At 42.7% G+C, this 21,897-nt stretch overlaps 1 pseudogene; it reads left to right on the top strand.

The window, feature by feature from the left end:
- The first annotated feature begins 1,240 nt into the window (after positions 1 to 1,240).
- On the top strand, positions 1,241 to 1,854 carry LOC103232743 (large ribosomal subunit protein eL19-like; annotated as a pseudogene).
- The last annotated feature ends 20,043 nt before the right edge of the window (positions 1,855 to 21,897 follow it).

Raw genomic sequence — 21,897 nt, 5'->3', positions numbered from 1 at the left:
TTTAGAGACAGGGTCTCACTATGTTGCCCAGGCTGGTCACAAACTTCTGAACTCAATTGATCCTCCTGCCTTGACCTCCCAAAGTGTAGGGATTACAGCACACCTCTGAGCCACCACACCTGGCCTGATTTGAAAACTTGTAACAAAGCCAGGTGCGGTGGCTCACGCCTGTAATCCCAGCACTTTGAGAGGCCAAGGCAGGTGGGTCACTTAGGGTCAAGTGTTTGAGACCAGCCTGGCCAATATGATGAAACCCCATCTCTACTAAAAAAAAAAAAAAAAAAAAAAAAAATTCCGGGCATGGTGGTGCATGCCTGTAGTCCCAGCTACTCTGGCCAGAGGCCAAGGCAGGAGAATCACTTGAACCCAGGAAGCAGAGGTTGTGGTGAGCCAAGACTATGGCCACTGCACTCCAGTCTGGGCAACAGAGTGAGTGAGACTCTGTCTCAAAAAACAAAAACCAAAACTTACAACAAGGCTACAGTAATCAAGACGGTGTAGTACCAGCATAAGGGCAGACATATAGGCCAATACAATTGTGAGTCCAGAAATGAACCCAGACATTTGTGGCCAACTGATTTTTCAATAGAGATAAAAATAACATTCAATGGGGGAAATAATTTTCAACAAATGATGTTGGGACAACTGGATATCCATGTGCAAAGGAATGAATTTTGACCCTTCCGTCACAGTGCATTCAAAAATCAATTCAAAATAGATTAAAGACCCAAATGTAAGAGCTACAACTATAAAATTCTTAGTAGGAAACATAAGTGTGAATTTCATGACCGTGGATTTGGCAATGGTTTCTTAGGACACCAAAAGCACGTGCAACTAAAGAAAACAATAGATAAGTTGAACTTCACTAAAATTAAAACAAAAACTTTTGTGCTTCAAACAGTACCACCAGGAAAGTGAAAAGACAACCTTTACAAAATGGGGGAAAATATTTGCACATCGTATATCCTATAGGGATCTAATATTCAAAATATATAAGGAACTATTACAACTCAGCAATAAAAAGACAACCCAATTTTAAAAATGAGCAAAATATCTTAACAGATATTTCTCAAAAAAAGATGTATAAATGGCCAATAAACACATGAAAAGATCCTCAGCATCATTAGTCATCAAGAAATTTAAATCAAGACTATAATAAGATACCACTGAACACCCACTAGGATGGTTATAATAATGATAAAAAAGGGAGCTCTTTCCTTTCGCTGCTGCGACTACAGCCATGAGTATGCTCAGGCTTCAGAAGAGGCTCCCCTGTAGTGTCCTCCACTGTGGCAAGAAGAAGGTCTGGTTGGACCCCAATAAGACCAATGAAATCGCCAATGCCAACTTCCATTCGCAGATCCGGAAACTGATCAAAGATGGGCTGATCATCTCCAAGCCTGTGACGGTCCATTCCCGGGCTTGATGCCAGAAAAACACCTTGGCAGAAAAACACCAGAAAAACACCTGCCCTTGGAAGGGCAGGCACATAGGCATAGATAAGCAAAAGGGTACAGCCAATGCCCGAATGCCAGAGAAGGCCATGTGGATGAAGAGAATGAGGATTCTGGGCTGGCTGCTCAGAAGATACCGTGAATCTAAGAAGATTGATCACTACATGTATCACAGCCTGTACCTGAAGGTGCAGGGGAATGTGTTCACAAACAGGCGGATTCTCATGGAACACAGCCACAAGCTGAAGGCAGACAAGGCCCACAAGAAGCTCCTGGCTGACCAGGCTGAGGCCCGCAGGCCTAAGACTAAGGAAGCACGCAAGCGCAGTGAAGGCGCCTCCAGGCCAAGATGGAGGAGATCATCGAGACTTTGTCCAAGGAGGAAGACATCAAGAAATAAAAGCTCCCCTTTTGTCTGTTCATACTGACCTCTGTGATTACATAGATCAGCCATTAAAATAAAACAAGCCTTTATCTGCTTGCCAAAAAAAAAAAAAAAAAAAAAAAGATAAAAAAGGAAAATAACTAGTATTGGTGAGGATGTAGAGAAATTACAGTCCTGGTACATTGGAGGTGGGAATGTAAAATGGTGCAATCGCTATGGGAAACAGCTTGGAGATTTCTCAATAAGTTAAACATAGAATTACCATATGACTCATCAGTTCCACTCCTAGGTATACACCCAAAATAACTGAAAACAGGTATTCGAACAAATACTTGTACATGAATATCATGTAAATTATTATTATTATTATTATTATTATTATTATTATTTGAGACGGAGTCTCACTCTGTCGCCCAGGCTGGAATGCAATGGCGAGATCTTGGCTCACCGCAACCTCCACCTTCCAGGTTCAAGCGATTCTCCTGCCTCAGCCTCCTGAGTTGCTGGGATTACAAACGCGTGCCACCACACCTGGCTAATTTTTGTATCTTTAGTAGAGACAGGGTTTCACCATGTTGGTCAGGCTGGTCTTGAACTCCTGACCTCAGGTGATCCGCCCGCCTTGGCCTCCCAAAGTGCTGGGATTACAGACGTGAGCCACCGCGTCTGGCCTCATGTACATATTTTTTTTTTTTTTTTTTGACAGAGTCTCGCTCTGTTGCCCAGGCTGGAGTGCAGTGGCGCGATCTCAGCTCACTGCAACCTCTGCCTCCCGGGTTCGCACCATTCTCCTGCCTCAGTCTCCCGGGTAGCTGGGATTACAGGCGCCTGCCACCACGCCAGGCTAATTTTTTGTATTTTTAGTAGAAACGGGGTTTCACCATGTTAGCCAGGATGGTCTCAATCTCCTGACCTCGTGATCTGCCCGCCTCAGCCTCCCAAGGTGTTGGGATTACAGGCGTGAGCCACTGCACCTGGCTCATGTACATAATTCTTAATAGCCAAAAAGTGGAAACAACCTGAATGTCCATCAGATGATGAGTGGATAAAATGTGGTATATCCATATGAAGAAATATTGTTCAGCCATAAAAAGGAATGAAGTATTGATACATGCTACAGCATAGATGAACTTTGAAATAATTATGCTAAAGAAGCCAGTCACAAAAAATTACATATTGCATGATTCCATTTATATGAAATGTCCATAATAGGTACTTCTCTATACAGAAAGAAAATAGGCCGGGCGCAGTGGCTCACACCTGTAATCCCAGCACTTTGGGAGGCAGAGGTGGGCAGTGAAACCCCGTCTCTACTAAAAATACAAAAATTAGCTAGATGTGGTGGCGTGCGCCTGTAGTCCCAGCTACTTGGGAGGCTGAGGCAGGAGAATTGCTTGAACCTGGGAGGCGGAGGTTGCAGTGAGCCAAGATTGAGCCACTGCACTCCAGCCTGGTGACAGAGCGAGACTGTCTCAAAAAAACAAAAACAAAAACAGATTAGTGGTTACCTAGGGTTTGGAGTTATTGGGGGGAAATGGAGAGTGAATTGGGGGGAAATGGAGAGTGACTGCTAATAGGTACAGAGTTTTTTGGTGGATAATAAAATTTTCCATAGTTAGTGGTAATGGTTTACAACTCTGAAGTTTCTAAAAATTTTACATTTTTAAATTAAATTAATTTTTTTTTTTTTTTTTTTTGATGTGGGGTCTTACTCTGTCACCCAGGCTGGAGTTCAGTGGCATGATCTTGGCTCACTGCAACCCCCACCTCCCGAGTTCAAGCTCTTTTCCTGCCTCAGCCTTCCAAGTAGCTGGGACTACAGGCATGTACCACATTGCCTGGCTAATTTTTGTATTTTTAGTAGAGACGGGGTTTCACCATGTTAACCATGCTGGTCTCGAAGTCCTGGCCTCAAGTGATCTGCCCACCTTGACCTCCCAAAATGCTAGGATTACAGACGTGAGCCACCACACCCAGCCTTGTTTGTTTGTTTGTTTGTTTGTTTATTTATTTATTTGAGATAGAGTCTCACTCTCTCTCCTAGTCTGGAGTGCAGTGGTTTGATCTTGGCTCACTGCAACCTCTGCCTGCCAAGTTCAAGTGATTCTGCTGCCTCAGCCTCCCATGTGTCTGGGATTACAGGCACCCGCCACCATGACCAGCTAATTTTTGTAGTTTTAGTAGTGACGGTGTTTTACCATATTGGCCAGGCTGGTCTCAAACTCCTGACCTCAAGTGATCCACCTGCCTTGGCCTCCCAGAGTGCTGAGATTACAGGCATGAGTCACCGAGTCTGGCCTAACAATCGTACACTTTAAATGGGTGAATTTTATGGAATGTGAATTATGTGTTGCCTTGTAAAAAAAAAAAAAAAATATGGAGATGGAGACCTGACTCTAGTGTGAGGGGATGGGGAGAGTAAATCTAGAGTGGAGACACCACTTTTAGGAGGTATGATCATGAAGGGGGTGGAAGAGAGAGAGAGAGGGAGGGGAAGCACTGTACGGGGTGAGGAGCAGAAGCAGGGTGGCTTGTTTGCTTGTTCTTGTTTTTGTGTTTGTTTCTGAGAAAGGATCTTGCTGTCACTTAGGCTGGAGTACATGGCACAATCACAGGTTACTGCAGCCTCAGCCTCCTGGGCTCAGGAGATCCTCCCACCTCAGCCTCCTGAGTAACTAGAATTAGACGCATGAACCACCATGCCTGGCTAATTTTTTTACTTTTTTGTAGAGATGGGGTCTTACTATGTTGCCTAGGCTGGTCATGAACTCCTAGGCTCAAATGGTCCTCCTGTCTTGGCCTCTGGAAGTGCTGGGGTTGATGGCCTGGTTTTGTTTCAAGATGGCCGAGACTTTAGGAGTTGTGATCAGTGAGGACATTACTTGTACATTGCCAGGCCAGGCCTCTTCCTTGAACTCCAGACCCAGAAATCCAATTGCCTCTTTGACATACCACCTGGATGGTTCATTGGCACCTCTAACACCACATGTTTAAACCTAAGCTCATCATCTTCATCTTTTTCCAAATGTTTTCTTCACCCCAGCCTGGCTCTTCCTTTTCTCATCCTTCATAGTCAGTTCCCAAACCCTGCCAATTGTGTTTCCTAAAATATCATGCATCTACCCCTCTCATTCATGCTGTCAGTGTAGGTGAATCCCTCATCTGTAAATTCTCCCATGCTTTCTTTCTTTTCTTTCCTTCCTTCCTTCCTTCCTTCCTTCCTTCCTTCCTTCCTTCCTTCCTTCCTTCCTTCCTTCCTTCCTTCCTTCCTTCCTTCCTTCCTTCCTCCCTCCCTCCCTCCCTCCCTCCCTCCCTCTCTCTCTCTCTTTCTTTCTTTCTTTCTTTCTTTTTTCTTTCTTTCTTTTTCTTTCTTTCTTTCTCTCTCTCTTTTCTTTCTTTCTCTCTCTCTCTTTCTTTCTTTCTTTCTTTCTTTCTTTCTTTCTTTCTTTCTTTCTTTCTTTCTTTCTTTCTTTCTTTCTTTCTTTCTTTCTTTCTTTCTTTTCATTCTTTCTTTCTTTCTTTGAGATGGAGTCTTGTTCTGTCATGAGGCTGGAGTGCAGTGGTGTGATCTCGGCTCACTGCAGCCTCTGCCTCCTGGGTTCAAGCTATTCTCCTACCTCAGCCTCCTGAGTAGCTGGGATTACAGGCACCCGCCACCATGCCCGGCTAATTTTTGTATTTTTAGTAGAGACGGGGTTTCACCATGTTGGCCAGGCTGGTCTGAAACTCCTGACCTCAGGTGATCTGCCCGCCTCAACCTCCCAAACTGCTGGGATTACAGGTGTGAGCCATTGCGCCCAGCCAGGCTCCCATGTTTTCTTATTTATTTATTATTTTCTTTTTCATTACTTCTTCTTCTTTTTTTTTTGCTCCGTCTTATGCTTTCTTAGGGATAGACTAGAACTTGCATTTTCAGGCTTTTATCCTCCGTGGGAATCTCTAGCTTAGATGCATGCCTTGGTGACATCTGTTATGGTGCCATCTTACCAGGATGTCACAACTAGAGACATACTATAGCTCAGGTCCTTACTGTCTTTTGTCCAGATGAATATAACAGCTTCCCAAATGATTTCCCTGTTTTCCCCTTTCACTAGTCTATTCCCAGAACTAGTATAGCTACTGACAGTTGGTGCTCAAGAAATATTTATTGAATAGGTGATTAAATGAGTGAATAAATAGGGACAGATCAGGGGAAAGAAAGTTCAGCAGTTATAGACCATGCAGGGCATTATAGGCCATCTTAGGAATTTTGCACTTTCCTATGATCAACGGAAAGCATTTATTTAAGAATTGTCATATGGGGGGATGTGAGGAGTGGTGGATAGTGATGTGATCAGTTATGTATTGTAGTTAAATTACTCTGGTAGCTGTGAGGATAATTGATTAGAAGACATGGGGAGGGCAAGAGTGGAAGCAGGCTGTCAGGATAAGCCCACTGCTACAAAGAACAATCCTCATTCTAAGTGACTTAAAGCAATAAAAGGTTTACTTCTCACCAGTGTTACAGTCCAATAGGAAATTTGGCAGGCAGCCTTTTACATTGTGATTTAGGGATCCCAGCTCCTTCCATTTTGTTGTGCCACCATCTTCAACCCATGTCCTTCATGCCACTGTAGAATGGGTTTTAGGGCCAGCCCCAGAAATGTCATTATATCACTCTTGCCCACATCCCATAGTCCCCAACTGAATTGCAAGAGCTATTTGGAGATGTGGTCATTCTGTGTGCTTAGGGAGAGAATGAAATGGATTTGTGAACACATAGCATTGTTTCTGCCATTCAGGGAGATGGGATTGGGGTATTTGTGGGAATCTAGATGAGCGATGCTGGGGCTCGTGTAAGAATGGCAACGTTGAGGTTACAGAAAAGTAGACAGATTCAAGAGATATGAGGCTTATTCATCCCACATAACTGCAACTTACCCACCCCCCACCCCCCACCCCCGGCTTCTGGTAGCCACCATTCTATTATCTGTTTCTATGTATTTAAAAAAAATACTCCATATATAAGTGGGATCATGTGGTATTTGCCTTTCTGTGCCCAGCTTATTTCACTTAACATAATGCCCTCCAATTTCATTCATATTGTTGCAAAGGACAGAATTTTCTTTTTTTAAAGACTGGATAATATTCCATTGTGTATATTTACCACATTTTTTTTTTTTTTTGAGATGGAGTCTCTCTCTGTCACCCAAGTGCTGGGATTACAGGCGTGAGCCACTGCACCCAGCATATTTTCTTTATCCATTCATTGATCAAGGGACACTTAGGCTGATTCCATATCTTGGTTATTGTGAATACTGCTGCAATGAACATGGGAGTGCAGGCATCCCTACCAGGTACTGACTTATTTCCCTTCGGTATGTGCCTAGAAGTGGGATTGCTGGGTTATGTAATAGCTGTATTTTTAATTTTTTGAGGAAGCGCCATGCCGTTTTCCATCCATCACTGCTGTGCCAATGTACATTCCCATGAACAATGTACAAGGGTTCCCTTTCTCCACCCTTGCCAATACTTGTTTCTTGTTTTTTTTTGAGAAGAACGATCCTAAGAATTTCGAGGTGATACCTCATTGAGGTTGCAAAGGTTCCCGTTTCTCCACGCTCTTCCCAATACTTGTTATCTCTTGTCTTTTTGATAATAGCTGTCCTAACAGGTGTGAGGTGAGTAGGTTGCATTGCACAGGATGAATATGTCTAGAGAGCAGCTAACGTACAGTAAAGGACTATAGTTAATAATATTGTATTATTTACTGGAATGTTGTCAAGAGAGCAGATTTTAGGTGTTCTTACCAGGAAAAAAAGTTAACTATATGAGATGATGGATATGTTAATTGGCTTAAGTGTAGGTGATCATTTAACTAAGTATATGTGTATCAGAACATCATGTTGTGTACCTTAAATATGTGCAATAATAATAAAATTTTTAAAAAGTTATTCACACTGCAGAAAGAAAAAAAGGCAAGAGAGTATTTAGGAAATAAGGATTACTAGAACTTGGTGGGGGATTGGATGTGGGGGATTAGGAAGAAGGAGAAGTTAAAAATGAGTCCAGGCCAGGCACGGTGGCTAACACCTGTAATCCCAGCACTTTGGGAGGCCGAGGTGGGTGGATCACCTGAGGTTGGGAGTTCGAGACCAGCCTGACCAACATAGAGAAACCCCCATCTCTAGTAAAAATACAAAATTAGCTGGGCGTGGTGGTGCATGCCTGTAGTCCCAGCTACTCTGCAGAATGAGGCAGGGGAATTGCTTGAACCTGGGAGGCGGAGGTTGTGGTGAGCCGAGATGGAGCCATTGCACTCCAGCCTGAGCAACAAGAGCAAAACTCTGTCTCAAAAAAAAAAAAAAAAAAAAAAAAGAGTCTAGTTTTCTCACCTGTAAAGTCTTTCAAAAAGATAAAGCCCTGGCAGGGCGCTGTGGCTCACACCTGTAATCCCAGCACTTTGGAAGGCCGAGGGGGGAGGATTGCTTGAGCACAGGAGTTTGAGACCAGCCTGGGCAACATAGCAAGACCCCATCTCTACAAAAAATACAAAAAACAAAACAAACAAACAAAAATAGTTGGGCATGGTAGCATGCGCCTATGGTCCCAGCTACTTGGGAGACTGGGGTGAGAGAATGACTTGAGCCCAGGAGATCAAGACTGCAGTGAGCTATGATCGCACCACTGTGCTAGAGCCTGGGTGACAGAGTGAGACTCTTTCTTTTTTTTTTTTTTTTTTGAGACGGAGTCTCGCTCTGTCCCCCTGGCTGGAGTGCAGTGGCACGATCTCGGCTCACTGCAAGCTCCGCCTCCTGGGATCATGCCATTCTCCTGCCTCAGCCTCCTGAGTAGCTGGGACTACAGGCGCCCGCCACCACGCCCGGCTAATTTTTTGTATTTTTAGTAGAGACGAGGTTTCACTGTGTTAGCCAGGATGGTCTCGGTCTCCTGACCTTGTGATCCGCCTGCCTCGGCCTCCCAAAGTGCTGGGATTACAGGCGTGAGCCACCGTGCCCGGCCGAGACTCTTTCTTAAACAAAACAAAACAAAACAAAACAAAAAAACGGAAAAAGAAAAAAGAGCCAAGAGGAGAAGATTTGAGAGGGGATCATCTCCAGGCTGCGCAGTGTTCAGAAAAAGTAGCAGGTCCAAGTTCACACTTCTCCAGAGGGAAAGGTTTGTAACTCGGAATCACAGACCATTTGTGCTGTCAGTCTAAGCAGATCTCCCTTTCCCTCTTAAGACTTGATTTGAATGTGCATTTTCAGGCTATTTCCCACGAGTTTCCCTCTAGGGAAATCTCCTGCTTCTACATCCTGGTATGATCCGTCTGCTATGGTACAATCTTATGAGGGTGTCAGAGCTAGAAATTTCCCTGTAGGGAAATTAAATCCCTTGGGCTAGAAGGGGGATTCCCCCTTCCACACTCACACTTTTGTTTCTAAACTGGGGGCATTTGTGGAAAAGCTCAAATAACCTTTCTGTTATTGGCCCCGGGCCCCAGTTGGTTTTGTCAATCCACATAGGAAATATGAGATGCACATTTTTCTAGGCTGCGTATTTTGTTCCAGGCCTGTGGTGAGTTTTTGTTTGAAAAGTCTTTTGGAAGCATGTCAGCGGCGATACTGTGGCAATGTTGAATACAAAATTTGACAGTTCCCATTGCAAGATGTGTAGAACATATGATGCTTTTGTCCTCTCTCCAAACCCTCACTAGTTTACATGAAAAAGGGCTGATATTTCAGTGATGAAACATTAGCAGAAGGCTGAAATATGTCACTTAAAAATACTAGGCTAGCCATGATTTTTTTTAATCCTTTTTTGCTGTAGCTGCTTTTAATTTCTATGTCAATAACTCTCTTCTGCATATATTTAATTTTTTAAATAAAAGAAGCTGATTGAGGAGCATAATCCCCAAAGCGTCTACCTCAATTTAGATATTGAAGATCATCCTAAGACTAAGAGGCCCCACAGGATTGTAGAATAAACATCAAGTAGCGCAGTGCCTATAAAGCAGGAAGAGCAAGAATATGGATTCCCCTTCCTCATGCTGCTCGTACCCCAAACTCCCAATTCCAGGAATGAGAACGTCTGGGTTCTACAGAGGTTAAGTGACTTGTCTAAGGTTACACAGATAGCTGGGAGTAGAGCTAGGATTCAAACTGATACCCATTGACTCCAAAGCCTGTGAACGATGTCTATAGAGTACATACTACGTGCCAAGCCTCCCACTGGAAGCTAAGGATATGGAAATCGTGGCATTGTGTCATGATCCTGGCCCTCAAGGAATTCATAGACTGCTGCAGTGAAATAGGCAATTAAAACACAGTGTGATAATTGTGCTGATAGAAGTCAGCCAAGGCTGGGTGCAGTGGCTCACGCCTGTAATCCCAGCAGTTTGGGAGACTGAGGTGGGCGGATCATGAGGTCAGGAGTTCGAGATTAGCCTGGCCAACATGGTGAAACCCCGTCTCTACGAAAAATACAAAAATTAGCCAGGCGTGGTGGCAGGCACCTGTAATCCCAGCTACTCAGGAGGCTGAGGCAGGAGAATCACTTGAACCTGGGAGGCGGAAGTTGCAGTGAGCTGAGATTGTGTCATTGCACTCCAGCCTGGGCAACAAGAGCGAAACTCTGTCTCAAACAAACAAACAAACAAAAAGTCAGCCAAGGCTCCTAGATAGTAACTAGATAGTAAGGAAGTGGAACAATTTATGCAGTGCCCCATTAGGGAAGTCTTCCTGGAGGAGGAGATGCCTGAGCTATTTGTTAAAGGTAGAAGGGTTAGCCAAATGAAGAACAATGGGAAGAGCACACACAAAGACATAGGAGAAACACAGTGTTTACCGGGAAAGTCCAAGTAGTTTCCTTTCTTGGAAACTATATTAGTTATTTATTGCTGCGTGACAAATTACTCCAAATTTTAGTGACTTAAAATAATATTTATTATCTTACAGCTGTGTGTGTGTCAGGAATCCATTGCTTAGCTTAGACCTTGGTTTGAGGTCTTCACAAGACTGTAATCAAGGTATTGGCCAGGGTTGCTGTCATCTCAAAGCTTGACTGGAGGAGGATTGCTTCAAGCTCACTCACATGATTCTAGGCAGCGTTCAGTTTCTTTCTTTCTTTCTCTTTCTTTTCTTTCTTTCTTTCTTTCTTTCTTTCTTTCTTTCTTTCTTTCTTTCTTTCTTTCTTTCTTTCTCTCTCTCTTTCCTTTCTTTCTTTCTCTATCTTTCTCCCTTCCTTCCTTCCTTCCTTCCTTCCTTCCTTCCTTCCTTCCTTCTTTCCTTCTTTTTCTTTCTCTTTCTTTCTTTCTTTCTTTCTTTCTTTCTTTCTTTCTTTCTTTCTCTCCTTCTTTCTTTCTCTATCTTTCTCCCTTCCTTCCTTCCTTCCTTCCTTCCTTCCTTCCTTCCTTCCTTCCTTCCTTCCTTCCTTCTTTTCTTTTCTTTCTTTCTCTTTCTTTCTTTCTTTTTCTTTCTTTCTTTTTTTCTTTCTTTCTTTCTTTCTTTCTCTCTCTCTCTCTTTCTTTCTTTCTTTCTTTCTCTCTCTCTCTTTCTTTCTTTTTCTTTCCTTCCTTCCTTCCTTCCTTCCTTCCTTCCTTCCTTCCTTCCTTCCTTCCTTCCTTCTTCCCTTCCCTTCCCTTCCGTCTTTCTTGCTTGCTTTTTCTTTTATTTTCTTTGAGACAGAATCTTGCACTGTCACCCAGGCTGGAGTGCAGTGGTGTGATCTCAGCTCACTGCAAGCTCCGCCTCCCGGGTTCACGCCATTCTCCTGCCTCAGCCTCCCAAGTAGCTGGAACTACAGGTGCCCGCCACCACACCAGGCTAATTTTTTTTTCTTTTGTATTTTTAGTAGAGACAGGGTTTCACCGTGTTAGCCAGGATAGTCTCGATCTCCTGACCTCGTGATCTGCCCACCTCAGCCTCCCAAAGTGCACGGATTGCAGGCGTGAGCCACTGCGCCCGGCCTTCTTACTTTCTTTTCTTTCTTTGTCTTTCTTCTTTCTTCCTTTCTTTCTTTTTCTTTTCTTTCTTTTTTTTTTTTTTTCTTTTGAGACAGAGTCTCACTCTATCACCCAGGCTGGAGTGCAATGGCATGATCTCAGCTCACTGCAACCTCTACCTCCCCAGTTAAAGTGATTCTCCTGCTTCAGCCTCCAAGTAGCTGGGATTACAGGCGTGCACCACCTCGCCCAGCTAATTTTTGTATTTTTAGTAGAGACGGGGTTTCACCATGTTGTCCAGGCTGGTCTCGAACTCCTGACCTCAGGTGATCTGCCAGTCTTGGCCTCCCACAGCGCTGGGATAACAGGCGTGAGCCACCATGCCCAGCCTCTTTTATTTTGCAACAAGGTCTCTCTCTGTTTTTCAGCCTGGTGTGCAGTGGTGCAATCACGGCTCGCTGCAGCCTCAACCTCCGGGCTCAAGAGATCCTCCTGCCTCAGTCTCCCGAGGAGCTGGGACCACAGGACCAGGTCACCACAACTGGCTAATTTATTTTTTATTTTTGTAGAGACAGGGTCTCGCCATGTTGCCCAGGCTGATCTTGAACTCCTGGGCTCAAACAATCCTCTTACTTTGGCCTCCCCAAATGCTGGAATTATAGGGGTGAGCCACCATGCCTGGCCCAGTTTCTTTTTCTTTATTGTTATTTTTTCATTGTTGATTATTTTATTTTTCATTTTAGATTCAGGAGGTAGATGTACAGATACAGTGTTCAGTTTCTTGCTGTTGATTGGATGCTGTCCTCAGTTCCTTGTCACTTGGGCCCCTCTGTAGGGCATCTCACAACATGGCAGTTTGATTCAGCCAGAAGGATCAAGTGAGAAGATCTAGAGAGTGTGTGTGAGCAAGATGGAAGTCACAGTCTCTTTGGAACCTAATCTCAGAAGTGAAATCTGATCACCTTTGCCGTATTCTATTCATTAGAAGCAAGTTACTAGGTCCAGTCCTCGCTCAAGGAGAGAATACTACACAAAGTCATAAACATCAGAAGGTGGGGTCATTGGAAGCCATGTCAGAAGCTGCCACCTGGCCTGCAATGATTCACATTCCTTCCACAAGCAAAATACATTCAGTTCTCCAAAGATCTCTAGAACTCTCATCCCATTACAGCATTGGCTCCAAGTCCAGAATCTCATTATCTAACCAGGTCCAGGTGTGGATGAAGCTTCTTGGCTATAGTTCCTTAATTACAGCACTTGGAGTACAGTCCTTCTCCATCTACAGACAAGTTATTTCTGTCTATTTCCCAATATACAATAGTCATATAGGTTGGGATAACCACTATAGACATTCCCGTTCAAAATGAAGGGAAAACAGGAGGCACAAAAGAGTCATTGATCCACAGCAATTCTGAAATTCAGCCAGGTAAATAATGGGAGTTCCTTGCTTATGTTTCAAGGCCTAGAAATAATTCTCCATGCTTATATTTAGGTTGTACCGATTTTTTTTGTTTTTGTTTTTCAGATAGAGTCTTGCTCTGTCGCCCAGGCTGCAGTGCAGCGATGTGATCTCAGCTCACTGCAACCTCTGCCTCCTGGGTTTAAGTGATCCTCCTGTCTCAGCTTCCCAAGTAGCTGGGACTACAGGCGTGCACCACCACACCCGGCTAATTTTTGTATTTTTAGTAGAGAGGGGGTTTTACCATGTTGGCCATGCTGGTCTCAAATTCCTGACGTTGTGATCCACTTACCTCGGCCTCCCAAAATGCTGGGATTACAGGCGTGAGCCACCGTGCCCAGTGATTGTATCAAATTTTAAAAATACGTATTAAACATTCTTCAGGGAATATCCTTGTTCATATATCTTTGTGCATTTGTAAGTGCTTTTAGAAGATAAATTTACAATAGCAAACACTTTTTTGAACACTAATTATATGCCACACCTGGTTGTAAGTGCTTTACATACCTAACCTTATTTAACCCTCCCTATTTTATTTTATGTTTTATTGAGTCTCAAGCACACAGAATTGAATTACTTATAATTTTTGGTTCATGAAACATTCAACATTAGGCTATAAATGAACAACTTTATGTATGTGTGTATTTTTAGTAATATAATTGGCACTCATGACCCTACCACACCAAATGGAAAGCTATGGTCTTGACAATAACCTACATGATATTCCCCCACCAGTCTACCCTCCTGTTTGCCTCTACTCAAGGGAAGCCTCATCCTAAATTCTTTATTATTCTCTTGCTTTCTTTTCATAGAATATTATCAAATGTATTATATATACACATTTGTATACTTTCCAAAATACTACATTTTACAATTTTTGTTACATTAATTTTATTAAAAGGTACCATTCTATATGCAATCTTTGAATTTTTAAAAAATTGAATGTATTATTAAGATTATTTTTGACTTGCAAGTCATAATTGTATACATTTATAGGATACAATGTTATATTTTGATATAGTTTACAATGTGGCATGATTAAATCAAGTCAATTAATATACACATCATCTCCATCACCTCGCTTATTTATCTTTTTTATTTTTTATTTTATTTTATTATTATTTTTTGAGATAGAGTCTCACTCTGTCACCCAGGCTGGAGTCCAGTGGTGCAATCTCGGCTCACTGCAACCTCGGCCTCCCAGGTTTAAGCAATTCTTCTGCCTCAGCCTCCCTAGTAGCTGGGACTACAGGTGTATACCACCATGCCCAGCTGATTTTTGTATTTTTAGTAGAGATGGGGTTTCACCATATTGGCCAGGCTAGTCTCGAACTCCTGACCTCATGATCCGCCCCCCCCGGCCTCCCAAAGTGCTGGGATTACAGGCGTGAGCCACCACGCCCGGCCTATCTTTTGTTTTTTAAGAGACAGGGTCTGGCTGGATGCAGTGGTCCACTCCTATAATCCCATACTTTGGGAGGCCAAGGTGGGTGGATTGCTTGAGGCCAGGAGTTTGAGACCAGCTTGGCCAAATGGGGAAACTCTGTTTCTACTAAAAATATAAAAATTAGGCAGGCATGGTGGCATGCGCCTGTAATCCCAGCTTCTTGGGAGGCTGAGGCATGAGAATTGCTTGAACCCAGGAGGCGGAGGTTGCAATGAGCCAAGATCACGCCACTGTATTCCAGGCTGGGTGTCAGAGCGAGACTCTGTCTCCAGGCTGGAGTGCAGTGCTGCAATCATAGCTCACTGCAGCCTCAAACTCCTGGTTTTAAACCATCCTCCCACCTTGGACTCCCAAAGTACTGGGATTACAGGTGTGAGTTACCACACCTAGCCACCTATTATTTTTTATGATGAAACATTTGAAATTTACTATCTTAGTTATTTTAAAGTGTAAAATGCCCTGTTATTGACTATAGTCACCCTGTGATGCAATAGATCTCAAAATCCATTTCCCCTGTCTATCTGAAACTTTGTAACCTTTGATTACCTCCATTCCCTCCCTCCCTTCCCATTCCTCCCACCACTGGCAACCACCCTTCTGCTCTCTGCTTCTATGAGATCAACTTTATTAGACTTCACATATAAGTGATATCATGTGGTATTTGTCTTTTTTGTACCTCCCTTATTTCATTTAGCATAATGTCCTCCAGATTCATCCATGTTGTTGCAAATGACAGGATTTCCCCTATTTTTAAGACTGAATAATAATATTCCAGTGTGTGTGTGTGTGTGTGTATATGCATATATATATATATATATATGCAACCTTTTAAAGTTTATTTTTTCACAAAAAATTACATCAAAGATTTATTCATGTTGTGGGAATTGATTTAGTTCATTCATTTTGACTGCTGTATAATATTCCATTGTGCATATATACCATAGATTATTTATTTTCTGATGGGCATTTGAGTTGCCTAAAGCTGAAAGGTGCTGAAGTTGGGGAGAAAATGGAAAGTGACTACTAAAGAGTACAGGTTTTTCTTGGGGAGGTGACTAAAATGTCCTAAAATCAGATAGTGGTGATAATTGCACAACTCTGTATACTAACAACCATCAAATTATGCATTTAAAATGGGTGAATTTTATAGTATGTGTATTATAGCTCGATAAAACTGTTATAAACTCTTTGGCAATGAATTTTAAAATGTAGAAGATGAAGTATGATTTCTTGGTAAAATATAAAATACTTATATGGACCCAAGAAAAACTAGAAAACTTGAGGACAGAAATAATTATTAGCAGATTAGAAAGGAAATTAAAGGTCTACTCTTAAAAAAACCAGGGTGGCCAATAAGCAAGTGAAAAGATGTTCATTAGCTGATAGGAAAATGTATTTTAAAACTCCAATAGATATCACTACACACCCACCAGAATGGCTAAAATAAAAAAGACAGACAACACCACATGTTGGTGAGGATGTAGAGCAAGTGGAGCTCTCTCTCATACACTGCTGGTATGATTGTAGATTCATTTTGAAAAACTGCTTGGTAGTGTTTATTAAAACTCAACATTTACATTTCCTATAATGCAGCAATTGCATTCCCAGGTTTTTATGTCCAACAGAAATTGGGTACATACTCACAAGACATGAACAAGACGGTCATAATGGGCACATTTGTAGTAGCCCAAAAACTACAAACAATACAAATGCTAATCAACAATACAAAGTGTAAATAAATTGTGGTATATTGATACAGTGGAAAACAGTGCAACAATGAAAGATTATGTGATACAGGTATATGCAATAACATGGGTGAATCTTGCAGACACAATGTTGAATGGAAAAAGCTAGACACAAAGAGTACATGGCTGGGCGTGGTGTCTCAGACCTGTAATCCTAGCACTTTGGGAGGCTGAGGAGGATGGATTGCTTGAGGCCAGGAGTTTGAGACCAGCTTGAGGATGTGGTGAAACCCCACCTCAAAACAAAAAACAAACAAACAAAAAAAAAAATTGGCCAGGTGTGGTGGAATGGGCCTGTAGTCTAAGCTACTCAGGAGGCTGAGGTGGGAGGATCAACTGAGCCTGGGACGTCAAGGCTGTAGTGAGCCATGACCGTTCCAATGCACTCCAGCCTGGACGACAAAGTGAGACACTGTCTCAAAAAATAAAAAAGAGTACATGCTGGCCCAGGTATGGTGGCTCACACCTGTAATTCCAGCAATTTTGGAGGCCGAGGTGGGAGGATCACTTGAACTGAGGAGTTCGAGACCAGCCTGGGCAACATAGCGTGACCCTGTCTCTACAAAAAAGAAAAAAAAAACTTGCTGAACACTGTGGCATGCACCTGTTGTCCCAGCTACTTGGGAGGCTGAGGCAGGAGGATCATTTGAGCCTGGGAGGTTGAGTCTGCAATGAACCATGATCACACCACTGCACTCCAGCCTAGGAGACAGAGTGATACCCTATCTCAAAAATTAAATAAAAGTTAGAAAAAGAGTACATATGATATGATTCCATTTATATGAAGCTCAAAACAGACAAAAAAATATTGATAGCAGTAATGGCTATTCCTGGGAGTGGTGTCCTGACTGGGAAAAGAATGAGGAAATCTTTTGATGTGCTTGAAACATTTTTTGTCTTTATCTGAACAGAGGATACGTGAGTGTATGCATATATAAAATGCATCTAGGTGTACAGTTAAGATTAGTAAACTTTATGCGCCTTGCTTGATATGGTTTTGGCTCTGTGTTCCTACCCAAATCTCATCTCAAATTGTAATCCCCACCTATCAAGGGAGGGACCTGGTGGGAGATGATTGGATCATGGGGGCGGTTCCTCCCATGCTGTTCTCACGATAGTGAGTCAGTTCTAACATGATCTGATGGTTTAAAAGTGTGGCACTTCCCCTGCCCCCTTGCTCTCTCCTGCCACCATGTAATAGGTGCCTTGTTTCCCCTTCTGTCATGATTGTAAGTTTCCTGAGGTCTCCTCAACCATGCAGAACTGTAAGTCAATTAAACCACCTTTCTTTATAAATTACCCAGTCTCAGATATTTTATAGCACTTTAAGAATGGACTAATACATTACTATATGTATGTTATCCCTTAATAAAAGTGTTACATATTTTATTGAAAAGGATGTACATGTTCCATACTTTAATTTCTGATAATGGTAGACTAGATAATCTGGACCAACCCTCCCGTTTTTAAAAAAACTGGGGGAAAATCACCTTAAAAACATCAGTGAGCTAACTAGATAGTTGCAAAAATATAACGAACCAAGATCTGAGAGAAAAAGGGAATCCTGGGAGGTGAGCCTGGCAGTGGAAATGCCTTTGCCCTGGGTTGTTTGGGGTTTGCTGACCTGAAAAGAAGCAGCTGAGGGGCTGAGCTTCACTTGTGGCTGCCTCCAGGGGTTAGGACAAACAGTCACAGTCCAGAGTCCACCAAGAGCATGCATGGATACTTGACATGTGACAAATGTGTCACTGTGCTCAAATCTTTAACAGTGCTAGGACAATTAAAGAGTCATATAAAAAAAAAAAAATTAAAGCCCTGCCTGGCACCACACACAAAAACAAATTGCAGGTGGCTTATAGACTAAGGCAAGACTAAAGGTAAATCAAGAACACTTTTAGAAGGTAATGTTGGGATGATATCTTCCTAAAATAAGGTAGGGAAAGCTTTGTAATCAAGACACACAAACAAGTACTAACCATGGAAAACTGCTAAATTGTACTACATCAACATTAAGAACTCCTGTTCATTAAAAGACATCATTAAGAGAGTGATAGGCAACCTCGAGTGGGAGAAATTTGTAACATATAACTGCAAAGAGCTTGCATCCAGAATATATAAAGAGTGCCTAAGAATTAATAAGAAAAAGACAACCCTGTAGAAAAATGGGCAAAGGTTTTGAACAATTACTTTACAAAAGAGGATACCTAAAGGCCAACAAGCATATGAAAATGTGTCCAATCTCATCAGTAATGACAAATGTAAAACTTAGTCACAATGAGATACCATCAGCTACCCATCAGAAGGACCAAAATTAACAAGTTTGACATTTCTAAGCATTGATGAAGACAAGGAGCAAAGAGAGCTTGCAGGCTGCTCTTCGTAAATTCGTGGGAATCTACATTGGTATGACTACTTTGAAACACAGCCTAGCATTACTTAGCAAGTTAAGTGTGCACCTTACAGAGGGGTAGGCATGTGATGTCCAGGAGACATCTTCACAGCAGCACTGTTTGTTATGGGCCCAAAGTGGAAAGAATCCAGATGTCTATCAACAAGAGAATAACTAAGTAACTTGTGGTGTGTTCATACAGTGGAAATGAATAACTTCAGATACCCACAGCAACATGGATGAATCTCACAGGCATCATGTTAAGTGAAAGAAGCCAGATGATTCTGTTCATACAAAGTTCATAAACAGGCAAAATTAAACTCTGTTGTTTAGAGATGCACACAGAGATGGCTCAACTATAAAGAAAGGCAAGTAGTGGTTACTCTAAAAGTCACAGTAGTGTTCACTCCTGGTAGGGGATGAGGGATATTATTACCGTGGGAGGTGTTACGAGCTATGTCATATCCCCCCCAAATTTATATGTTGAAGTCCTAATCCCCAGTACCTCAGACTATGAATGTATTTGGAGAGACAGCCTTTACATAATTGATTAAATTGAAATGAGGTCATTAGGGTGGACCCTTTTCCAACATGACTGATGTCCTTATGAAAGAAAAGGAGATTAGGACACACACACAAAGAGAGAAGACCATGAGAAGACACATGGAGAAGACACCATCTACAAACCAAGGAGAGAGGCCCCAGGAGGAACCAACCCTGCTCACACCTTAATCTTGGACTTAAAGTCTCCAGAATTGGGAGATGATGCATTTTTGTTGTTGAAGCCCCCCAGCCTGTAATACTTTGTTATGGAAGTACGAGAAAACTAATACAAGAAGGCATTTGGAAAGGCTTCTGGATGCTTCCAATTTTTTATTTCTTGAATAGGGTGGCATTTGCTTTAACACAAATTGTTAAATTGTACATTTCAGCTTTATTCGCTTTTCTGTACAAGTGTTATATTTCACAATAAAAAAACAAACTAAAAAAACTATGGTTTGGTCCGGGCAAGGAAAAAATATTTTGCTTTCATTGAGTCCTTGACCAATCCTGTAAGAATGACTTGGCAAGGACTCTTTTGTCTTAGTAAACATCTTTATTGAGATATAATTTCCATATCATTCAATTCACCCATTTAAAGTTTACAACTGAATACTTTTTGGTGTATGAAGAGTTGTGCAATCATCACTGTAGTAAATTTTGAAACATTTTCATCATCTCAAAAAGAAACCCTGGCCAGGCGCAGTGGCTAACACCTGTAATCTCAGCACTTTGGGAGGCCAAGGCAGGTGGATCACTCAAGGTCAGGAGTTCAAGACCAGACTGGCCGACATGGTGAAACCCCGTCTCTACTAAAAATACCAAAAAAATTAGCAGGGCATGATGGTGCAGGCCTGTAATCCCAGCTACTCAGGAGGCTGAGGCAGGAGAATCACTTGAACTCGGGAGGCGGAGGTTGCAGTGAGCCGAGATCGCACCACTGCACTCCAGCCTGGGTGACAGAGAGAGACTCCATTTTAAGAAAAAAAGAAAACCCCGTACCCTTTAGTTGTCATTTAGCTCTCACTCACCTAAACCCCCATTTACCCCAGCTCCTAGCAACCACAAATTGACTTCTTTCTCTATGGATCTGCATATTCTGGACATTTCATATAAATGGTATCATACAGCATGTGGTCTTTTCTGTCTCCTTTCACATACTATCATGTTTTCAAGGTTCATCCATGTTATAGCATGCATCTGTACTTCATTTTTTTTTTTTTTTGATTGTGTATTTACCACAATCTGTTTCTGTTCATCAGTTGATGGACATTTGGGCGATTTCCACTTTGGGGCTTGTCCATTCTCATGCTGCTATGAAGAAATACCCAAGACTGGATAATTTATAAATAAAAGAGTTTTAATTGACTCACAGTTCTGCATGGCTGGGGAGGCCTCAGGAAACTTACAGTCATGGTGGACGGCACCTCTTCACAGGGCCGCAGGAGAGAGATTGAGTACAAGCAGGGGAAATGCCAGATGCTTATAAAACTATCATATTTTGTGAGGCTCACTCACTGTCACGAAAACAGCATGGGGAAAACTGCCCCCATCATTCAATTACCTCCACCTAGTTCCGCCTTTGGCACACAAGGATCATTACAATTCAAAGCACGATTTGAGTGGGGATACAGAGCCAAACCATATCATTCTGAGCCTGGCCCCTCCCAAATCTCATGTCCCCACATTTCAAAACACAATCATGCCCTTCTAACAGTACCCCAAAGTCTTAACTCACTCCAGCATTAACCCAAAAGTCCAAGTCCAAAGTCTCATCCAAGACAAGGCAAGTCCCTTCCACCTGGGAGCCTGTAAAATCAAAAGCAAGTTAGTTACTTCCTAGATACAATGGGGTACATGTGTTAGGTAAATACAGTCACTCCAAGTGGGAGAAATTGGTGAAAACAAAGGGGCTACTGGCTCCATGCAAGTCCAAAATCCAAAAGAGCAGTCAAGTTCCAAAATGGTCTCCTTTGACTCTATATCTCATATCCAGGTCATGCTGAGGCAAGAGAAGGGCTCTCACCTCCTAGGGCAGCACCACCCCTGTGGCTTTGCAGGGTACAGTGCCCCCCTTCTGCATTCACGTCTGACATTGAGTGTCTATGGCTTTTCCAGGCACACAGTGCAAGTTGTTGTTGGTTCTACCATTCTGGGGTCTAAAGGATGGTGGCCCTCTTCTCACAGCTCCACTGGCAGTGCCCCAGTGGGAACTCTGTGTGGGTGCTCCAACCCCACATTTCCCTTCCACACTGCCCAAGCAGAGGTTCTCCATAAGGGCTCTGCCCCTGCAGCAGACTTCTGCCTGGACATCCAGGCATTTCCATATGTGCTGTGAAATCTAGGCAGAAGTTCCCAAACCTCAATTCTTGTTTCCTGCACACCTGCAGGACCAACACCACATGGAGACTTCCAAGGCTTTGGACTTTCACCCTCTGAAGCAACGGCCTGAGCTGTACCTTGACTCCTTTTAGCCAAGGCTGGAGCAGCTGGAGTGCAGGGCACCAAGTCTCAAGGCTGTAAACAGCAGGAGTCCCCTGGGCCCAGCCCAGT

Source organism: Chlorocebus sabaeus, chromosome X (genome assembly GCF_047675955.1).
Source record: "Chlorocebus sabaeus isolate Y175 chromosome X, mChlSab1.0.hap1, whole genome shotgun sequence".
NCBI lineage: Eukaryota > Metazoa > Chordata > Mammalia > Primates > Cercopithecidae > Chlorocebus > Chlorocebus sabaeus.
The sequence above is the reverse complement of the archived record's forward strand: the minus strand, read 5'-3'. Positions and strand labels throughout refer to the sequence as shown.